This window comes from Panicum virgatum, chromosome 4N (assembly GCF_016808335.1).
Source record: "Panicum virgatum strain AP13 chromosome 4N, P.virgatum_v5, whole genome shotgun sequence".
Taxonomy (NCBI): Eukaryota; Viridiplantae; Streptophyta; class Magnoliopsida; order Poales; family Poaceae; genus Panicum; species Panicum virgatum.
The window spans coordinates 3,538,957-3,557,488 of NC_053148.1; positions in this window are offsets into that span (position 1 = coordinate 3,538,957).

The following is an 18,532-nucleotide window of genomic DNA, read 5'->3' on the forward strand; positions in this document are numbered from 1 at the left end:
CTGATCCTGCTGCTCTGAAAAACAGAGATGAACCGATAAGCTAGCTAGAACAGTAAATGTGCTGATTGGTTAATCCAAAAGCTAATTGCTGCAGTACGGATGCACTTACGGAGACAAGCACAGTACAAGCAACAAAGCAGCACAACAATGATCAAACAAACCAAACAATTACTACGCAAGATTACTCAAGCATTGACTGCATTGCTGGTCCTAGGCAGCATCAAAGTGTCACTGCGCGTACCTGCTCATCACTGTGCTGCTCTGCTCTGCATACCTGTGCGAGCTCAATCTATGCAGTGCTACTGTGGACGTTGACCTGCTACCTGCAGAACGAGCTGCTGCTACTGCACTGAAACCTGAAAGCTAGCGGTCGCAAAAGGAAACCGAGATCCCAACGTGGCTCTGCGTGGCTCCTCCTCCTCCTCCGCATGCTGGCGGCCCGCGGCTTCACCTCCCATGTGTAAGCCGAAAACGGCTCCAGGTACTGCTCCTAGGATGGAGCTGCTCCGTTTCCACCCCTTTGGCAGGACTCCGTCCGGAGCCGGCGTTGGAGCCGCTCTAGGAGCCTTGCCAAACAGGACCTAAGCTGGTTACCTGTGGTTGTGGTTGAGACCCGGCCCAAACCAGAAGAAATTCCACCGCAGCTTACCGTTTTTCAAGACAGAATAGGGACGACAGCTCGAACCTCCCTCCCAAATGCAAGAACTATGAACTCGATCAAATCAACTCCGACTTACGCAAGAACTGATACACGGCCTCACTAGATCATGGGCAATCCATTCCAAACGGAAACAATAAAAAAGATCAAGAATTTATCACTAATTTTAGAAATTTCCAGCTGACCCTAGGGATAGAACAATTTGAGAAAACCTTCAAACACGCGGTGCTCAGGTGAGAGATTTTTTATAGCGAATCACCATAGGCTTGCTCGCACGTCCTAGCACAGTAGCACTGAAACCCCTCAAGAAATCCGATCCGACCTAAATCACAGCCAGGTGCGAAGAACAAACATACAAAAAAATGTAGCTTCGAAAATCCTGAAAAAATAAATTTCAGATTCAAAGAGGAGGAAGCTAAGCAATTTGTCATCAAATTGATCTTTGGTAATTACCTCAAGATATCCTATTACAAGCCACTCCTAAGCAAAATCAAAGTTAGGACGTTGATGGCAAAAAAAACTCAAATCATGTTCTAGTCAACGGGCCATCAGATGGGGAAGCCTTACACTGAATCTTCAGAGATTGGCGAAGAAGGCCAAGAACCCACCGACGGCGGTCGTAGCAGCCATCAGCCAAATCTGGACAGCAACGAACTGCGGCATGAGCGGAGCAACCCTCGACGCGAACATCGCCGTGAGCAGCGTGGTAAGAGCCCAAACGGCAGCAAGTATCTTGCGCCTAGCCTCCCGATCTGAACTAGTATTGTCTAGCCTCCGCAGCAGGTGGAAGAGGAGGACCATCGCGCCATAGGAGGCGGCGCCGAACGCCACCGAGCCAGGGTCGTTGTGTGAATGATAGACGGCGAGGGCGGAGTTGCATGTCAGCACACCCAAGCCGAGTTTGGTCAGGAGAGAGGGACAACCCTGACGATCCATGTCTACTGTCTCGGTGGGTTCGTTTAAGCCGTGTGTGTAGCGGTAGCCTTTTTATGTATAGATATACTACCTCCGATCCGGTTCATTTTTATGGTAACTTATGACATGCAAACCAAACTCCTGTGCAAACTATGCAAACCAGCAATCAAGACTCTAGGATTCTAATCCAAAGATTAAGGTGGATTAATTTAGCACTTAAACCCCCACCATTCCCCTCCTAATCAAACTTTGTGCAAAAAACACCCTAGGATCCCAGGCACCGGTTCGTTCACCCCGCGTCGGTCCTGGACAGATAGGGCGCCGCCGCCCCTGCAGAAAGAATCGCCGCCGCCCCTCAGGATCCTGTGCGCCAAATCCCCACGCGCTGCTGCTGGATCGCTGACCCTGGTCGGGGCCGCCTGCCCTACTGAATTAGCGCCGCTGTAGGCTGCGGCCAAGAGACAAGCCGCCCCCGCTCGCGCCAAGACCACGAAGATGACCCCCTGCTGCACGAGGCCCAAGCGAGAGCACCCCCTGCAGCGCTGCTTGCTTGCCTTGGCTCGTGGCTGCCTGCGCAAGCCCCAAAGCCTTGGCTCGTAGCTTGGACGGTCTCCCGATGGGGCTGGGGCGGCTACCAGGCGAGGGATCGCTGGGGCGGCTCTGTTCGCAGGGCTCCAGGCGGCGACTCTGTGGAGGGCGACGGTCAAGCAGGGGCGGCGGCGGCCTATCGATGCGATCGCGAGGAGCGACGGTAGGGAACGGAACCGAACGGTGCACTTGTTTTCAGGGGTTTTTTTTTTTGCACAAATCGAGATTAAGAGGGAATTGGTGGAAGGGGTTAAGTGCTAAATTAATCTATCTTAATTTCTAACAATTGGATTAGAATCATGAGGTCCTAATTGTTGGTTTGTATAGTTTGCAGAGAAGCTTGGTTTGCATGCTATACGTTGCCCATTTTTATTTATTGTTTCCGACGAACAAACAGAATCGGCTGCAAGCCAAAATTCCTGTCCGCAACGTAACGTCAAACACATTGAACCGGCTGCATTGGGATTCTACTTTTCTGTATTATCCATTTCTCGCGGAAAGTTGGCCTGCACGCGTGGTTGGTATATATGTTCTGGAAGCACCTTACATCGACGTGACAGTGACAGCCTGAAAGGGCTATCAACTTGTGGAACTGTATGGGTATGCAACTTATAGTAATATGTCCCTATTGAATACTTCATCTGCTCAAATTATAGTTTTTTTTATCTTTGTTCTAAAGAAAATTTGTTTAATTTTGACTAAATTTATAGAAAATATAGATCGAGATTATTTTAGTTTATTCAGTAAACCTAGTGTAATATCATGTATATTTATAGATTTTTACTATAAACTTGATCAAACATAGAGAAGTTTAACTTAGAACAAAACTAAAATGACTTATAGTTTGAAATCTAGGGGGTTCAGCAAATGGAGTTTTATTTATACACCCTAATACATAGAATTTGAATATATTTTAACTCTTTTATGAGCAAATATACTTTTTTTTTGAAAAACCGGCAGGAGCACTGCCAAATCATTTAAGGAGGGGGAGCAAATGTTCAAACATAGTGCTAGACATTAATTACATAGGAAAGAAAAACTCGCGCACAAGCCAAAAAGACAGCAAACTAACATGAGCTAAGATACACCCGGCACATGATACTTTAACATGTATACATCACAATCATGACTAATAGGCTGGCAAGCCCAACTCTATCTTACTGCCAGTCATCTAGGTCAACACCATGGCACTACTCATCATAAAAACATCGAATTTGTTTTTGGATAGAATGGCAGCTCTATTTATACATAGACACACGTACACGTATATCTGATTACCCTTTTAGAATAGACTCTTTTATTCAAATAAGGAGAAGAGATTAAGAAGGATAGTTAGGGTAGATGTGATCGGTACTATTTTATAGACTTAAATTTTTGAAAGATTTAAATTAGGATCTAAATTAGATATAGAATATAGGGGGTTATGTTAGGCTAAATTAGGCGGGATCTAATTTTATCTATAATAATGACAGATGTGGGAAATTAAGATGGGAACGTATCTAGTGCAAACCATAGACATAAGGGGTTATTTTACGCTAAATCTTTATAATGGCATAAATGGATAATTTGTTACAAACAAAATAAATTCAACAGCTATTATTATCAATGATGATTACCGTATATTGATTGCCAGTCAGATATTTAGCTTTTTTTAAAGAATTTCTTTCTTCTTCTAGGATGTTCATCTAGGATTCTAGATGGCTTTATGTAGAGGCTTCAAAAGAACCTTCAATTAGTGATAGTAAGATACAATTGAATATTTTTTCTGATCTAAAGAGCCATATATTTTTTATAAGGTATTATATCAAGCCGAGCGAAAGACACTGAAAGCAAGTGATGGTCCTGATGAAATAATCTTGACTCCATATAACATATTGAATCCAAAACATTGGCATACATTTGTTGGATTGTTGAGTTAAATGTACAAAATAGTGAACAATTCATCAGTCCTCCACTCAACAAGCACAATGTATATGGACCAAGTACTCCATATGGACAACTTTTATATCAATAGTCCATAGTTATTGTTGTCTTCACAATATATAGACTGGGTAGTTCACATGTGGGAGGAAAGGGGGAGAGAGCCAGTAGAGAGAAGAGATATTTTTTATTTCTTATGGGTAGCCCATAGAATTATGGATACCTTTAGTTATGAATTGTTCTATGGACTATCTTCACAGTGTTTCAGCTAGCTAATGCATAATATTAAAATCTCTATGAACTATTTTGGTGCAACATTGTGGTTGCTCTCTTTCCTCACCAAGCTTGGCGTGCGTGGGCGCCCTCACGTGCAACTCCGCCCTGGCGGCCTAACGCGGTCGCGGCGGGACCCAGCCTCGCTCGCGTTCGTGGTCACCGCCTACGCGGCGCTGCTGCTGCTCCTGCGTTCCCTGCGCAGGTTCGAGCGCGCGCCGGCCGCCCGCGGACAGGGGCAGGGGTTGTGCTGAGGCGGCGGTCTTGGTGCTCTCGACGCTGCCTATACCGTGATGTGGTCGCCAAAAGATACCTAGCGTGGTCAAGGACGACAGACAATCATCCTGCTAGCTTGTCGTCTCTTTTCGATTTAATTTACTTAGGTTTGAGGATTCAATAACGTACGTACTCCTGGCCAAACCAAATGAATGTTACTCCATACCAGCATATACTTAGTTACTCCCTCTGTCTTAAATTATTCTTCGTTTTGGCTTTTCTGAATATATAGATTCTATTGTGCGTCTATACATAATGTATATCTAGCAGGTGCACAAAATCTATGCATCTAGAAACATTAAAACGACTAATATTTGAGACGGAGGGAGTAAAATGGAATGCGATTTTGGTTGACGATAGCATGGAATTTCCTTGTCAGGACGACTTGACATGGAGTGCTATCCTCTCCGCGCTGTGCTGAAGTGGCAACAAACAGCATTCGCTGGACGTACTCACGTACGGTCCTAGAGTCCTGATGCTTCCTTCTCTCGTACAAGCAATATTGACTCAACACAACCAAAGATTAAGTAGAGGCTTGTTGTATGTTGTTTTTTTAGTGGTAGATGCAGGTATCTCTATTATGGGGTTCTTTAGAGTATTTTCATATGAAAGATGTGAGTAAATTTTAGTTTGAAACACGATACAATTATTTATTTTGAAACAAAAAAAATAAATCTAATGGCTAACCAGTTAGAGCCCTACTAAATCGATGACATAGTGTTTCTGTTTTTTTTTTTGCATTGTGAGAAATTTTCTTTTTCTTCTAGCATCTCTCGTGATAGTTAATATAAAGGTGTGAAAGAAGTATCCAATTAATAATGGTAAGATACATTATTATTTACCATAATAAATATGATTGTACTTTTGCTATAGATATATTTAGAGTTGCATAGGGAGTGCTTTACTATACATTATTATTTTAATTGTATTATTTTAAATATAATGGCCGTTGTGTAGGTGGAATTTTACATCCGCACCCAACCCTCGGGTGCGGCATCCACGGATAGGATGGCCATACCTATATAGGAGCAGGGGCTATATACGAACATTTAGTCATTCATTAGAAGCCGATTAAATTGTTTTTTCTTCATTTAAGAAGTTTGATTTGTCTACAAATTAATGGGGGAAATTGTGGGTGAGAGTTGCAAGATCATATATAACAAAGATTTTCAAAAGTCAAACTGAAGATATATTCGATAACAGGAACCCAGCATTGATGACATACAAACAATATTCATATGTTTTACATGCGTTTTAGCTACAAACAATATCCAACACCAGTAAGAGAAGGGGTTTTAAAACTGACATTGACTTGTTTTCCTTACATTTCTACAAATCAAAGAGGAGGAGAGGTTGAGGGCCACTTGTAACTTTGTGGGTTACTTTGTGTATTTTGTATTAATAACCATCTATTTCCTCTTTGGCAAATTAAGGAGACCCATCACACACATGTAGCCCTCTTTTAGACTTTGATATATGATAATCACCTCCAAGTCTCCAACTCTAGTAGCGCTTTAACAGGCCGCTGTTTGCATTGATTGGGGAACACATATACAAGCCCATGTACCATATCAGGACTCTATCATCTCACCGGACCAAACTAAAACATGGTAGTACATGTTTCAGATGGCATGCATGCTGCTATGGACTTGGGCGAAACAAGGCGACGAAGCTGCCGACCGAGGTGGCAGCGGCGAGAGCCCAGACGAGGAGCGCGGCAGGCCAGGAGGGCATCACGGCGGCGACCCGCCACGCAAACATGACGGTGAGCAGGGTGGTCAAGGACCATACCGCGCGTCTGAGGCGGCCCCGTCGGCCGTCGGCAGCCTCGCCCGACGGCGCACGCTCGTATGCGCGGAGGCACGCGAGGAGCAGCAGGAGCGTCGCGTAGCCGGCGACCACGAAGGCCACGGAGGTGGTATCCCCTGCGGCAGCGGCACGGCACACCGCCGCGCCGGACGAGAGCGTGAGAACGAGGAAGCCGGCGACGACAAGACAGGCAGCGTGCGCGTCGTCGTCTCTCCGATCCATATAGGCCGTGTTTAGTTTTTTTTACATGTAAAAATTTTGTATTGGAATCTTCTTAGTTTGTAGTACTAAATGAAGTCTATTTACAAAACTTTTTGCATAGATGGATTGTAAATCGCGAGACGAATCTAATGATGCTAATTAATCTATGATTAATCCATAATTAATATATGGTTACTGTAGCATCATTGTTGCAAATTATAGATTAAGTAGGTTCATTAGATTCGTCTCGCGATTTACAGCCCATCCATGCAAAAAGTTTTGTAAATAGACTTCATTTAGTACTTCATGCATATATCCCAATATTCGATGTGTTTTTTGTGTTTACAGGGTTTACGGGTAAAGATCTAAATAGGGCCATAGTAGGATGCCAATAAATGTTTCTTACGGATTATTGGGAGAGAGTCTTCTTTCTCATGGTTGAGGAGGGCTTATAAGCATAAATAGGGCCAATGAGCGAGGAGGAGGATCCCTTGCATTCCAAGGAACCAGATGCTGCCTATCAGTCGAATCGACTTAGAGCAACTCCAAAAGATTGATCTTCTCTTTTCCTCTTTCTCACCATATAGGGGAATCGTCTTTCTCAATTTCAACATATATGGAAGTGCTCCAGCAGATTGATTTTCCCCCTTTCTATATGGAAAGGGAGATGTGATGTCTCCCATTTCTATTGGGGATTGGAGAGAAATTATTGGGGATCGAGAAAAAATAAAGGGGAAAGGGAGATGGAAAATCAATCACCTGGAGTAAGTTTTTTCAACATCAATCCACTATATTGAGAAAAAGTGGAAAGAAAAAAGAGGAAGATCAATCTGTTGGAGTTGCTTTACTCTGGTCGCCACAAGTTAGCGTGGTCAAGGAGAACAAATATCTTATAGCTAGTCGCCTCTTTTAGATTTTGTTTATTATACTTGGGGTTCGGGTGACATGCCATGAAGATTCACTGTGTTCGGCAGGCTGGAGCTAGAGTTGTGTGAGAGAAAAATACTATTACCTGGCTGGTGGCTGGAGGCTAGTGCTGGAGCAATGTGAGAGAGAAATACTGTAGGGCTGGAGACTGGTGCACCAGCCGAACATAGTGATTTTCTGTTCTAGGATACCCGGTAGGGGTTATCCTATCCCTGCATAGTAGCACTGTTGTGTCCTCGAAATTTGTACCCATATTAGAGTACTCTAATTTATATCACATCACGTACTTTCTACTTCTACCTATACGTATACGGGTCTGCACCTGTACACAATAAAACAGTCGGATCCCTCTCTCCCGTTTCAAAATCATTTGAAACACCTCCCCATCTCGCCCGTCCCCTCTCCACCGACGACAACATCCTCCACCGCCCGCGCCGGCGAGGCCTAGATCCGTGGCCGGAGAGGCTAGATCCGCAGATCCGGCGGCGGCGGGCCCAGAGCCGGCGATTGCCGTGGCCGGCGGCGCTTGCCTCCGGGGCCTAGATCCGGCGCCGGCGAGGCCGAATCCAGTGGCGGTGGGACTGGATTCGGTGGCTGCCATGGCCAGCGGAGCGGAGGCGGGGCGAGATTTGCAGTCAAGCTGCGGCGACGCGGGTGGCCTGGCTCCCTGGGTTGTGATGTCCTCGTCCTCCTCCGGGGCACCAGCGCCGCCAGCCACGGAACCCGCGGGCGTGGTGAGGGAAGACGAGGAGCGCAGCGCGGTGGAGGCGGCCCGAGATCTGCAGGCTCCGCGGGGATGCAGTCGCGAGACCATCTCCCTCGACCTGCTCCTGCACCGCCACATCCATCTGCACGCCGCCACGCTGCCGCCTTCGCCGTCGCCCGAGGAGGTGCTGTCGCAGCTCGCGGCCGCGGACGGGGAGTCCACGGCGGCGGAGGAGGCCGTGCGCTCGCTCGCGGCCAAGGTCGCGCCGGAGAAAGGGAAGCGGGCGTCCGTCGCGTCGGCGGTCGCCGGCAGGTGTTGGGGCCGGTGAGCGGCTCCGCATCAAGCTGCGGCAGGGCAGGTGGCCCAGGTCCCTGATGAGGCCATCGAGCTTCGGTCGCACAGCGGCACCGCCTTCCAGGTGCCCAAATCGCGTCGGCATGGCGGCCCAGGTGCAGTGGATGGCGGCAGCGACATGGAGGCTCATAGCGAGCTCGAGCTCGGAGCCCTCCCCGTGGCGCTCGAGCGCTCGAGTGGCGCGCTCCGCGAACTCGAGCGCGTGCGGCGGCGGAGGCGCCGTCCCCGGAGACCATGGCATCGCGCGCCTGCTTGAGGAGGAAGAGCCCATATCCAGGTTGTCCTCTGCCGCCTCGGCCACGGCGGGTGGGCTTCCTGGGCTGAGCGCGCGAGGAGGTGGACAGGGACAGGGACGGCGGCGGAGTTCCGGCGCGAGGCTCCCTTCCCGTCACTGTTGCGGGCCACGGCAACGCGGTGATCTACGCGTGCGCGCGCGCGCGCGACCGCTCGCTGGGGGTGCGGGTCACGGTGACCTCCCTGCGTACGCGTCGGCCCTTGGGATTTGGCACACGCCGACATCCGCCGCAGGGAGGCGGTCTCCTCCTTCAAGAACACATCCGGGGCGCACGCCAACGGGCGCGGACGCCAGACGGGAGGCGCTCCTGAGGCGACATCAGCAGCACCTGGTGTCCCTGCGAGCTGCTGCGGCGAGCGGCTGCAGCACCTGGTGTCCACCGGCGAGCTGCTGCGGCGTCCCTGCGGAGCTCGCCGGCGGGCACCTGCTCAAGCTGTAGCCCTCGTACGTGCATCCGCCTCATGAGCCGCGCCGACGTGGACGCCCGGGCCGCCGAGCTCCGGCGCAGCGTGGCCGCCATGCAGCTCCAGCGCGGCCAGCGTCAACAAGAAGGGCACGGACCAGGGGATGCTGGGCTTGCTCGGCCACGCGGAGCAGGTAAGGCTTCAGGAGTGTTTGTTTGGTGAAATATGTTGGGCCATACATTTGGAGCGCTCCTGTTTCATCCCTAATTGTGAGATCGGGCAGCTGAGCTAAGCACATCACTGGGAAATATGATTGGTGAGATCGGGCAGTAATTTTTCTTTTATTTTGTAGAGTGTATTACTAGTTAAATTGATACTTGGTCTGATGTCAAGATTACACTTTGTGTGATGCTTCCTTGCCTGTGCAATATACTGATCAATTTTTTTTTTGTCAATTGCTCAAGTACCATGTGGTCAAGGTTTTTCAAGGCGCTAGGCGGTAGCTAGGCGGTGACCCTCAGCCTAGAGCCTACGCGAGCCTAGGCGTTTCTAGGCGTTTTTACCAATTCTCAAAAATGGTTCAATAACTATGGAAATTAAGGAATGCATTATGTTTTCAGAGGAAGATGCAACAGCTTGCAGCAGGTTTGTCCTACTGGCTACTGCAACATACATACCTTCATGTCTTGATTTTCCTAGTACAGCACAACTTTCTTGAATTGTTGACATGTCAGTTTCTTACTTTCCTCTTCCTACAATACCAAAGAGGAGATTATGAGAAACAAAACTCACTAATGACAGATTGACCGTAGGGAATTAGAAACTCATCTGATCTGAATGATCCCAGTCATTTATAAGTCCATACCAACAGGAAAATTGGCAAACAATAATAGACAGACAGGTAGACAGGCATCACATATTCACATTAGAGCAGATGACAAGTTCACATGACAAACTCACAAATAAAGTTCTAGTCCAAATTCCAGACCTCAGTTCTCACAACACTAAAGGAACACATCACAAGTTTATAAATTAACGACAGTAAGACACACATGATAAAAGATAAAGCATGGCATGATGACATTGACATGACAAAGACATGCTGCCATAGCCTCTTCAGTAGTCATCCATTTCTTCATCAACATTTTCCTCAAACTCCTCTACTTCAGACTCAAATTCCTCTCCTTCGTAAATATGTCTTATTCTTGCACTTTTACGTAGCTCAAGTTGTTCTTCTGCTCCCATTGCATCTGAGATAACAGACCACTGTATCCCAGTACTGGGCATCACATCCTCCTCATCCTCATCCCTATAGACATTTGCGGCACAATCATCTCCATCCACATACAGAAAACCTTGAGCTTCAGAAGAATCAGTAGATAGGAGAACATCACTAATTTTCTTGGACTTAATCTTCTGTCTCTTACTCATCATCTTGGAGTTGAATTGTATGAAAACTAATTTGTTGAGGCGGGCTGTAGTAAGCCTATTTCTCCTCTTAGTGTGTATCTGCAATTTCAATCATGAGAACTCAGATCAAGCTCCACTCAATAATATGCTTCAAAAATAGAACTCAGAAAGGTCAAACAAAACTATAGATAAGAGATCAGCAACAAAAAACAAAACTGAATGCTAACATAGGCAGGCAACAAATATTTGATCAGATCATAAACATCAATGGCACCACTGTAGACATCATTTTTATATGTCAAACTGAAGACACTGAAACTGTAAACAGCAATGGCACTCAAACTGGAAGGTCAACTAGGAATGCCATAATATCTCCATTTTATATATGTAGGACTGAAACCTGTGAACAGCAGCAATGGTAGCACCTCCAGAAAAGTAGCATACTTCTAAGTTTTGGTAATACTGTTCTTCAATAATCCAAATGCCATATTAATATTTTTAAATGCAGCTAGGCATAGACAAAATGGCTAGCTGCTCACTAGTTGAATGCTTATAAAGGCAGGCAACAAATAATGGCTAGGTGCTGAAGAAAAATTGTGCTTTACTTAGATCAAAATGCACCATTATGTGCCTGCAATATAGCATCATCTGTTCATCAATCAAAGAACACACAGGAAAAACTATAACTTAACATGTCATAACAATATAGAAACTATTCATCAATCAAAGAAGAACACACAGGAACTATTATAACTTAACACATCATAGCAATATAGAAACTATAAATCAATCAAAGATCACGCAGGGTAAAAAAAGAGACTCTGCTGACTAAACTGTATTGATCTGACAGAAACTGAGGATCTGATCTGCGGCTTATAACAAGTACTCAAGTATGAAATGCAGAACATGCAAATGCAGGGTACAAAAGGTAAAGGCTCATAGCACATCGACCAGAGGAGGGGCCTCAACCAGAGGAGAGGAGGGGGAGGGAGGAGGCGTGGGCTCAACCAGAGGAGAGGAGGGGGGAGGGAGGAGGCGAGGGCCTGAGGCCGTGAGGAGAACTCGAGCAGACGAGGGAGGAAGCAAGCAGCAGTTGAGCACAAGAGGGATGAGCAGAGTACTACCAGAGGATGGCATAGGGAGGAGGCAAGAAGCAGAGATGGGGGAGCAGAGGAGCGGCTGAGACCATACCTTGGCCCTTGGGTCGCAGCTGCCGGCGGTGAGCAGCTCGAGTTCAAGGCGAGCGGACGGTGAGGGAGAAGCACAGGGCCATGGCGGGCGGCGAGGAAGGATCTGGTTCACGGCGGCCGTACGAGCTTCAGTGGCGGCGGCGGTGAGGAGATCCTCTTTCCCTCTCCAAACCTAGCGCCAGTGTGGCTTGCCCCATTTTATCCCCCGCCGCCGGCTATTTCCCTTCCCGCCATGGCGCTCCCGCGCAATTTTCCTCTCCCGCCAGGCAGTCGCGCGTGCGGGCGCTCGCTCCTCTCCGCCTCCGCGTCGCGTTTGCGCCGCCTCATCGACTTCCGCGCGCCTGGGCGCCCGCCTTTCCCCGCCGAGGCGTCGCCGCCACCTAGGGGAGCGCCTACCCCCCTAGGCCCCGCGGGACCCCTTCGCCCAGCGCCTAATCGCGCGTAGGCGACCGCGGAACAACGCCTTGCCGAACCGTGCATGTGGTACCATGTGGTATAAGATAAAATTGCTTAAGGTTCAACACTTAGAACTTAATTTTTATTCTGATGTGTGTGCGGCTGGTACCATGTGATATGAGGTAAAATTGCTAAGGTTCAGCACCTAGAACATCATCTCACGGTGGTGTCCCCTGGTACCAGTTGCTTGGTTTGAGCATTAGATGACTCTGTGGTGAAGGGGTACTAGGCTGTACTAGTTATGAGGCCTTATGAAATAATAGTAAGGCGTTAGAGAAATGTATATTGTAAATAATGGAAATATTAATTAAAATATTATAAACTTGAGTTGGTTCTCAAAGAGTTTGTTACTCTTTGTCTGTAAAGGTGTATATGTGATATCACAAGTGAGAATATGTGACAGTTTTTATACTTGTACGGAGAATGTATATGGTAAATAATTGAAATATTATATAAAATTTATTGCTAAGGTACCAGTATGTATCGATATCACGTACCAGTACTTGCTTCATCCCACTATTAAAGTAATACTATAACAATAAAATATTATTCCTAGCAGGAGCGGCAATTAAAAAAATAAAATATTTCAGTAATAGCAACGGCTAACAACACTAACTATAAAATATCATCGCTTGGCAGTTCAAAAAAAAGTGAACAGTGAAACCTCCCCGTTTTTCACGACCCCGAGACCTTTATGTCAATCACATATCAACTTGTCAAAATCAGAGCCGGGGACTGCAAACATGTACTGAGATACGGAAGCAAAAAAATGAAAATATATGATAATACACTCATATGAGATAAGATAACACAAATCTCGATACATAATTAACGAACACGATTGAGTCTCCCACGGTAGCCGAGAACAAATCAGAGTTTTCGCATGATTCCTCTGCTTTCCTGGCCACCAAGCTAAGCTAATGGTGCTCCAAAGAAGGCAGCATGTACTAGTAAGTAGTAACTAGTCTGAATGGAGTGTGGTTATTGGTTGACGCAAGTCATGGAATTTCCTTGCCAGAACGACTTGACGTGGAGTACACTCATGGAATTTCCATCCTGCCCTGTTTGGATGCAGGATGTAAAATTTTTGAAAAGACATCTTTTTATATTTGAAGTACTAAATATAGATTAATCATAAAAATTCGCGATTTTTTGACTAATGTAGCACTTTCGTTTTTATTTGATAATTAATGTCCAATCATGGACTAATTAGGCTTAAAAAATTCATCTCATCATTTACAGCTAAACTGTGCTATTGATTATTTTTTAAAATTACATTTAATGCTCTATACATATATTCAAAAATTTGATTTGACGGGGAATCTTGAAATTTTTTAGGAACTATGACCATATGCATGCTGCTACGGTCACACGAAAGGCGTAAATGGTCGTAGTCAAGCTAGTTGTTCCCGGAATCTGGGTTGCAGACAGCAGACTGTCCAGGTCAGACAACTGCCTCTGCCTTGACCATGCGGGGTCGACCGTGGCCCGCGGGCCGTGGCTGCCTATGGACCGGACACAACACGAATCCACCTACTCCCTCCGTCACAAAAAAGACTGTAATTCTTTAACTTGTTATGACTTATTACATCACTAATGATATTTTAATAATATTTTATTTTTCTTATAATATACATAAAAATTTTGAATAATACGAGCGGTCAAACACAGTTTCTAAGAGTCAAAGAATTACGGTCTTTTTGGGACGGAATAGGTCAAAACGACTCTTAGAGTCCAACTTAAGGTAAGTACAACAGTGCAGACATCTGCTGTTTTTTATCACAAACAAACAGCTGAACAGACAGCTTATACAATAGCTGTCTGTTCAGCTGTCTGCAGGGGCGATTCATTCATCATTTGACACACAAACTCATGATGATCTAGTGCATAATTGATCTTTGTAGCCATTTTGTTGTATAAATGAGAGAATGCACAATACGTTCAAATATTCGTATGAATCTTATATATATAACATATTAAATCATAAAATGTATACAAACATTAATTCGCATGGCTCTTCATAGCAAATTTTAAGCCACCTATAACACATTAAATCATAAAAGGCATATAAACAAACAGAAAACATAACAAATTTAATTTTCTCATATTCTACATCTAGACAAAGAAAAAAAATGAAAAAAGTGGTTTTTGCTATTTTATTATTTTTCTGTAATTTACTAGACATTTCTCAATTTTCAAGCACTAAGTAAGAAATACATTTAAAAAAGCAAAAAATAAATACTTCTCAAGAGTAAAGGTTACAGTTTTGAAATGTAAATCTAAAAAGGAGTCTAACAAACTTTGTTTCACATTTTCTTGGATCAATACATAATTTAATATGCATTTAAACACCCAAGCACAATTAAATCTATATATAAAAACACAGGACAGTAGCATGGGTAGTCATTTTTTTTAAATGTATAGCATCACGCAAGACAGATCCAACAAAACAAGTTTGAAAATATTTAGACCTATATTTATTTTACTATGAATTTCACAAAATTATAAACACCCAAGTATTACAAAACATCTTTTCCTTGCTAGCTTGTACTATTCATTTTTCTCTATCTCTAAAACACTCAGCGGGGATCAGCACCGAAAGAAGCACGGCGCCGCCGCAGCTCCCCTAGGCCTTCTCCTTCTGCTCCGACGCTGCAGAAGCACTCCCGTGGCCTTCCGCTTCTGCGCTGCCGCCTTGGCTCTCCGCTCCCGTTGCGACTCTGCCTTGAGCAGCTCCTGCACCACCGCGCTGCCCACTTCTGTTCTTGCTGCATGGTCCGCGCACGCATGGGATCCGCCACACCGATGATGAACGGGAGCGAATCATACAATGGGCGCGCAGACTCGTCGATTGCCTTCGGAGCACGCGCCGCTGCCATAGTTGAACGAGACGACGACATGGCTCTTTTTTTTCATTTAATGAGCGCCGGGAGGGTGTTTTGGCAAAAAAAAAAAAATCTGCATGTCTACAAGGTGCCGGCTAACTGTTGTAATTGCCCTTATGAGCCCGCAGCCCACTTCACTCAACGAATTAAGTTGCGCAAAGGTAGAAGGATGAGCAAAGAAGAAGAAGACGTACAACTGTTGGATGAAAAAGTATGAAATAATTTTTTTTCCAAATACCGAAATTGGAATTGCAAAAGGGTATGGTTTTACGTAATTGCTTTATATATAAATACAAGGAATAATTGATGAACATCTTTGCAAAACGTTTGTGGAGGTTCAACAGTGTATATAGAGGTTGGCAAAACTGTAGGTTGTATGATCATTATGCTAATTAAACGGTTTTGTGCATCCTTGCTTGGATGCAGCATGACTGCATGAGCCAGTATTTTTTCTTTTTATTTCCCTTTTCATGCATGTAGAAAAATAGCTGGTGGGGTTTTTTTTTGGTTTATTCTTTCCTCAAAGAGCTAGAGATTCCAACATTTACCCCAAATCCTTGCAAGATGCTGTTAGTTTTGGTACGATCACTTTACGACACATAGATATTATACAATTGTGTTTTTTTATAGATACCTACAGAGTTCGTTGTGTGTGTGTATCGAGTGTAATTGTATTGTTTCTTACTATTAAAATATATATTGTAATAAGCAGTTTGCCTTAATGGAAAAAAAATGCATGAGTTGCAAGACCATATATATACAGATATTTTCAAAAGTCCAATCCAAAGATCTATTGAGCAATAGATTCAGATCCAACATTGCCATACAAACAATATCCATTTACATTTCGAGAAATCAAATAATAAGAGGCCACTTACATTACATCATCAGTTTATGGCTAATTCTTGTTGTGGTATTTCGCAGTACCATCTGATTTCCCCTTCGGCAATGTCTTTGTAGACCATATATGATGATCATCTCCAACTCTAGTTTTGCTTGATGTTTGACTGGACGAAAACACAAGCCATGCTAACATTGCTAAGGACGTCGGTGAAACAAGGAGACGAAACCGCCGACCGTGGTGGCAGCGGCGAGAGCCCAGACGAGGAGCGCAGCGGGCCAGGAGGGCATCACAGCGGCGACCCGCCACGCAAGCATGACGGTGAGCTGGGTGGACAAGGACCATACCGCGCGTCTGAGACGGCCGCGTCGGCCGTCGGCCGCCTCGCCCGGCGGCGGCGCGCGTTCGTGTGCGCGGAGGCACGCGAAGAGCAGGAGAAGAGTCGCGTAGCTGGCGACCACGAAGGCCACCGTGGTGGTATCCCCTGCGGCAGCGGCACGGCACGCGGACGTGCCGGACGAGAGCGTGAGGACGAGGAAGCCGGCGACGACAAGCCACGCAGTGTGCGCGTCTTGTCTCCGATCCATATAGTAGGATGCCAATAGGAGGCTTGGGAGGGAGTCTTTCTCGTGGCTGAGGAGGGCAAGTATAAATAGAGGCCAAACGAGGAGGATCCTTGCATCCGAAGGAACCAGTCGCTTTCATGTCGAACCGGCTCATGTGGTTTGCCTAGGTGAATTTCCCACGCGTTGCCGCGGAATATTTTATATAATTTTTAATTATGATTTTCATATTTAGTCGGGAGAGAGTTAAGGGTTGGTCTTTTTTTACACGAAGGTAGATTATTCTATAAATTTAATTTAATTTGATAAATAACTGAGCATGATACATACGTGGTTTTCTATGGAATCAAAATTTAAATTATTGAGAAACTAACAAAGAACTACAATAAATAATGTTGGACCCGATCTTTTTAGCTACCGAGGATAGTAAAGCCTTTAAAGGCATCAACTGAGTGGAAGTATTAGTTGTTGAGTGGTGCTTAAAACTTGATTTCAGGAGACGAAAGGAAGCATGAGTCTATTGGGTTCCCTTTCAGATGGATGGACCGATATAAAGATTTTATGGCAATTGAATGGTGGAAATTTTGCGGTGATGTGAATAGCTTGCATGTCAAGAGAAATAGCAATTAATGAGTTGTAGTGGGGAGCTTTTTTTATAAAAGTTATAGATGACTCTTAGTGGGGATAAGGTCCTAGTGGATGATGATGTGGATAACTTGCATGTTGAGAGAAATAGAATTAATGACTCTTAGTGATGACTAACTTTATAGGTATTATAGATTATCATGCCTATTCATGGACACCAAGACGAAAAGTTACTCTAAGAGAAGTCTAAATTTGGTGGATCCATGAATAAATTAAGGAGGAGGGATGGTCCTTCATTTCTTCTTCCTCTATTTCTTGCTCCTTTCTTCTAAAAAATGGAGGGGTTCAAGAGGGGAGGTCCATTGTTTGTGGGGTCTAAGGGACCGCTAGATCCGCCCTGGAATGTTCGAAGAATACGGCTAGTCGAAGCATGCCAACTTCTAGAATCTTTAGCTATGCAGTTCTTTGCGTGCCGTAGATGGTCCTTTCATTTTGCGCATTGGTTTTTAATTTTAAACATAGTGTGATCTAAACTTTGAGTGTTTGTAATAATTGTGGACTATGTCTCTCTGGAGGGGTTTGTAGCTGGATCTTTTTTTCATTGTCTAATACCCTGTTTAGTTTCTAAAATTTTTCCTACAGTACCTATCACATTGAATCTTCGAATACATACATGGAGCATTAACTGTAGTTGAAAAAAACAACTAATTGTACAGTTCAACTGTAAATGACGAGACGATTCTTTTAAGTCTAATTAGTCTATGATTGAACATTGGTTGTCAAATAATAATGAAAATGTTACAGTAGCCAAATACAAATCCGCCGAGGAAGGAATGGATCGGAATGTCCTTTGCCAGAACGGCTTGACGTGGAGTACACTCCTTACGCACAGCAGCAGTGGCAGAAGCATGACTAGCTGGATTGTCCTGGGCCGCTCATGCTTCCTTGTCTCGCTCGTGCAACCATTAAATATTGACTCAGGGTTCGATCACCAGCATACTAGGAGCCCGTTTAGTTACCAAAAATTTTCACCTAAAAATTTTCACCTCCCTTTTAAATACATGTACGAAGCACTAAATGTAATTAAATAACAAAACTAATTACACAACTTGGATGTACACGACGAGACGAATCTTTTGAGCCTAATTAGTGCATGAGTAGCCATAAGTGCTACAATAACCCACGTGTGCTAATGATGCGGTCAAATGCCTCAAAAGATTCGTCTCGCGGTTTCCAAGTGAGTTCTGAAATTAATTTTTTAATTAGAGTTCGAAAA